Here is a 5,073-nt window from a genome sequence, read left to right as displayed (position 1 = left end):
TTTGTTGGTATCGTTTTTCAGAGCTAGAGAGGAGCTGAGCCATCATATCCTCCAGCTTGGAATTGGACTGAGGGGCCTGTTGCTGGGAGCTACTCCCAGTGCCCTGATTCTGGTACGAATATGGACGCTGCTGGTAGGGTTGGTACTGCTGCTGGTACTGCTGACCCTGCTGAGGCGCTGGAGCACGCTGAGTAAATCCCAAGGGATTCTGATTTCCTGCGTTCGCTCGCCACCCAAAATTTGGGTGATTTCTCCATCCGGGATTATAGGTGTTGCTGTACGGGTTGTTCTGCGGCCTCACTTGATTACTCACAAAATCTACCTCTTCATGGCCCTCATATACGACTCCCTGAAAACATGCCCCAGGCTCGTGTGACACTCCGCACTGGTCACATCCCGAGCCAGCATGCGCAATCATCTGGGACTTGTCGAATCTCGATGTAAGAGCCGAGAGTTGTGCAGTAATGGCCGTGTAATCGTCTACAGCATGAACTCCTGAGCGAGATGATGATGATGTTGCCCGACCTCTATCTCCATCCCGACGCGAGCTGGATTTCAACGCAGCTTTTTCGATAATATCATACGCTTCAGTCGGCGTCTTAGTTCCAAGATCGCCGCCCGCGTTCACGTCTAATCGCTCCTGCGTGTTATAGTTGAGCCCCTGATAGAACGTCAAAACCAGCTGTCGCTTGGAGAAGCCGTGATGTGGCACATCAATCAACAAATCTTTGAATCTCTCCCAAGCTGCATGCAACGACTCGCCCTCGTCCTGGCGAAAGGAAACAATCCGGTTCCGTAGTTTGTTCGTTTTCTCAGGTGGAAAATATTTCTGCATAAACTGCTCCGCCAACTGATTCCAGGTCCTGATGGACCCGGCAGGAAGTGACATAAGCCAAGCTCTAGCTTTGTCACGTAACGAAAACGGAAACAACCTCAGCCGAATCGCATCCTCTGAAACACTAGTCATCCTAAATGTCGAACAAATAGCAAGAAAAGCAGCGATATGCCTCCCGGGATCCTCATGCTCACGTCCGTCGAACTGCACCGAATTCTGCAACATGTTAATAACACTAGATTTAATTTCAAAATTAGGTGCATCTATAGTGGGCTGAAGGATACTCGGCTCCAGGCCTGCCCTTCCGGGCTGATTTGTTTCATTCAATGGTCGGTCGTCGTCCGCCATGACAACTCTCTCCTCGTCCTCTGAGCTTTCGTCTTCAGAGATAATCACCGGCTCGTCAATTGCATTTGCAATGCGTTGTGCAACGACGAGTGACCTTTCGCACAGCCTCCTACTTCTTCTAAGATTATGCGCTGGTTCGTCAGTCGGCTCAGCAATAGCGGGCGCGGGAGTTGAGGACATCAACCTGCAAACGAAAAACTGACACAATGAATATTTTATTAATAAAATAATGCTGTTTTTTTTTTTTGCTGAATAAAAGCAGAATATGTATAAATATAGGCTGTATAATTTATAAAAATCCGAAAATGGGCCGAAATTTTTATAAAAATTAAAGCAATGGAAATAATCGAATCGGCTAGTACAAGAATGATTTTTAAGAGCCGAAAACTCAAAGAATAAATGAATAAATAAATCCGGATTTGAACAAATAAATAGAATAAAAATTTACAAGTGTACAAAACAATCACAAAAATGAATAAATTGAATTAAAAGCAAGAAATATTAACAAATAAATCAACAAATAAATAATCACGAAAGTATACACAAATATTAACAAGTATATACACCGATAACACAATGACTCGGGTCGTTGTAGTATAGTGGTAAGTATTCCCGCCTGTCACGCGGGTGACCCGGGTTCGATCCCCGGCAACGGCGCCAAAAACTTGGTACGTGCGCGACTATACATATTTTTACAATGAATTTACACACGAATTGGTTTTAAATTTATAAAAGTGATTATTACTTTTACATCAAAACACACACGAAAGAGGCAAGTGTACCCCGTCATATATGTAGTAAAGTATCGGTAAGAACCAAGTGTCGATCCACAGAAATGGGCGGAGAAATAATACTAGACCTTTGTCACTAAATTACCGGTAAAAACATAATTTGTTTTGTTTTTTAATTAAACTAAAGTAAGCATAAATAAGTACTTATAAAACATAGTAAATTATATATAAATAGCCTTGCTTAATACACAACCACAGCATGTCAACTAAGTCAGTTTTGGCATTTAGAAGCATTCGGTCAATTTTCCATTTCGAGACAATTAGTATCCCTTTCGGGAATCCTAACATGACAATCATTCGGAAAGTTAAAACGATAAACACACTTTAACCACCTAAAATTGTTCTTTAACGTGCAATTGATAAATGTCTATGAAAATCTCCTAAAAATAAGTTAGTCATCCGTTAGGAGTTTTCTAACCTCACTTAATCAAGGAAAGCAACACCGATAAACACAATGCAACCACCGAGACAAGCATAAACTAGATTAAATCACAACCGAGTTCATTTTACAAATCTTGCACATAAATTCACCAAGATAGCAATTTTGGCCGAAACTACTAACTAAGCTAACAAATCATGGCAAGAATTCGTAACAACACCATCTAACCCGTTAGAGTCCTTCCGTGAGGGCAAGCTCTCTTGATTAAGAATAATTACATTTTATTAAACCACTAACCCGTTAGAGTATCATGGTGCCTACATTTTAACCAAGTTAAACTATTTAACCAAATTAAAAGTTTACTAATACATGATTAAATAAGCTTCATTTTGCAACTATCTTACCTAACCAAGCACCAATCATCCAACACAATTACTTATAATCAAGAAATCAATATCAATAACAAGGTTGCAAACTAATCATCAAAGATAATCATAGAAAACACTTCCAACTTTCATTACAAACATAGATCAACATACTAATGGTTATAATCAAGCAAGGGATTGTTGTGTTTTTGCCCAAAGGCTTACATTAAACTTCGTTCAAAGAACCAGATTTACCTAACAAGCACTGCATAAGAGTATGGAATAGAAATTTAAGAGTACGACCACAATCTTTCTTTTCATATGTGGTGTACTTGGTATTCCCATAGTAGTCCTGTTCATTTAACTTGAGATCCATTTCAGACTTGGAAACTTTTTTAACCCCTTCTACATTTTTAAGTTGAAGAAGAAGTGATAGATCTCTAGGGTGATATGAAGTATGTTGAGCGTGGTGCAATTTTCAGTATATTTTAGCACTTTTTACTCATTGTCTAACTTCAAATTTATAAAACACGATACAATACAATCACTCTCTACAACATGTAAGGGCAAATGCACCTATCGTTGCGTAGCACGGTGATGGTAAGATACCGAGGTCGTCCAAGGACACAAGAGCTTTTAATACTAGAATTTCATCGACGTCAAATCTAACCAAAAATTGGAGAAAAGATGTTAGTAAGTTTAAAAACATAAAAGCGAAAAAAATAAAATGTTAGTAAAAACAATAAACAAGATAGAATCACTTGGTTCCGACTCCTCCTTTTTGTATCAATTGATGATTTCCATACTTTGGGCGTTTTAACAGATTATCTTAGTTATTGTGGCATGTCCCTCTTTTGGAGGCAGCACTACCCTCAGCCGTATTGGTCTGAGTCAACAGGGATACAGTCCCGCAAGGCTAGATTATTGAAAGATAATTAAATAAGTTATTAATGCAAATTGTGGCATGTCCCTCTTTTGGAGGCAATGCTACCATTGGCCATATTGGTATGAGTCATCAGGGATACAGTCCCGCAAAGCTGGGTTAAAGTTTTAATATTAGTTTACTTATAAGGGATTCAAGTTGTTCTTACTTTCCCCGATTTGATGCTATCTGCCTTATCAGAAGTCCTAATAAGCTTGAATCAAGTCCTTGCAGGATCTATACATAGAACGAGGCAAGAACTTTGCCTAAAGCACCCTTCTAACCCCCTTCAAGACTAATGAGTGAATCAACAAAACATGGAGGAATGATAAGGTAAATTCACTTTTAATATAAAAACTAGTTATTAAAGTCATTAATACAAAACCAAATAAAAAGTGGCTAAAGATTGGAAATCAAAAGTAATACATAAAAGATTTGTCTTCACCAAGTGATGTAAGAGATTAGGCAAGCATGTCCTTTGATTGATAAGAACTCTTACGATCAATCTTGGATCCTGAGACTACTAGACACACTCTAAAGGTGGACAATGGAGGAATATGGTGGATGATGGTGTTGGATGGTGGTGGAATGGTGGCAAGCAAGAGAGAAGTGGTTTGCCAAGGGATGGTTAGAAGTGAACCAAGCCCCTTTATTTATAGGTGAATTCTGTCCCTCCACACGGCCTCGTGTCCATGGGGCACGACCCGAGTCCCTTCTTTCTCTATCTTCATTTAATGCCCAATGTTAGATCGTATGCAACACGGCCCCGTGTGACGGTAGGAACAGCCCCGTGGTCAACTTTATGGGGTCCATTGGGATATCTGAGAGTTGACCACAACCCGTTACCTTGGGACACGGCCCCATCATGTCTCCAGTCTGCTTTGTTTTGTCTTGATCTGCATGGCCTCTGAACACATTCTGTGGCGGGGCACGACCAGGGGTCAAGATGGCACGGCCCCGTGCTTGTCTTCTAGATTGTTGTTTTGGTCTTAGGGTGTAGCTTGGAGGGTAGGCATGGTGTGTCAACTCCTCTTACTTGTATTTTTGTTGGTTTTTGCCATTAATTTATTCCTTATGTACGTTTATGCTCATTTAGTCCTGAAAATTAAAAGTCTACAAAGAAACGCACTTTTTCCAACATAAGTACATAAAAAAGGGTTGATTTTATGCCTTTTTTGATATAATTTATAAGTTGCATTTTGCACATATCATGATAGGAATGGTAAATCTCCAATTTTAGCATTGATAGACAACACTATCCCTTTATCATTTTGGTTTAGCTTGGCTGTGGTCCAAAAATCATTATAGGTGGTTTTATCGATAGTTGGATTCATTCTAAGTGCATGATGGAATGGAGATTTCTCAATGAGGTCTATTATGTGATGTTATTGAGGGTGGTCTATCTCCTTAGTTAGATAAGGAAGAAGCTTGTG

At 39.7% G+C, this 5,073-nt stretch overlaps 1 non-coding gene across 1 annotated transcript; it reads left to right on the top strand.

Annotated features, from left to right (window-relative positions):
- Nucleotides 1–1,768: 1,768 nt before the first annotated feature.
- On the top strand, nucleotides 1,769–1,840 carry TRNAD-GUC. Its single transcript has one exon. It is a non-coding gene; the product is annotated as a tRNA-Asp (tRNA).
- Nucleotides 1,841–5,073: the final 3,233 nt, after the last annotated feature.

This window comes from Helianthus annuus, chromosome 5 (assembly GCF_002127325.2).
Source record: "Helianthus annuus cultivar XRQ/B chromosome 5, HanXRQr2.0-SUNRISE, whole genome shotgun sequence".
Classification (NCBI taxonomy): domain Eukaryota; kingdom Viridiplantae; phylum Streptophyta; class Magnoliopsida; order Asterales; family Asteraceae; genus Helianthus; species Helianthus annuus.
This window is presented reverse-complemented; position numbering and strand designations above follow the sequence as displayed.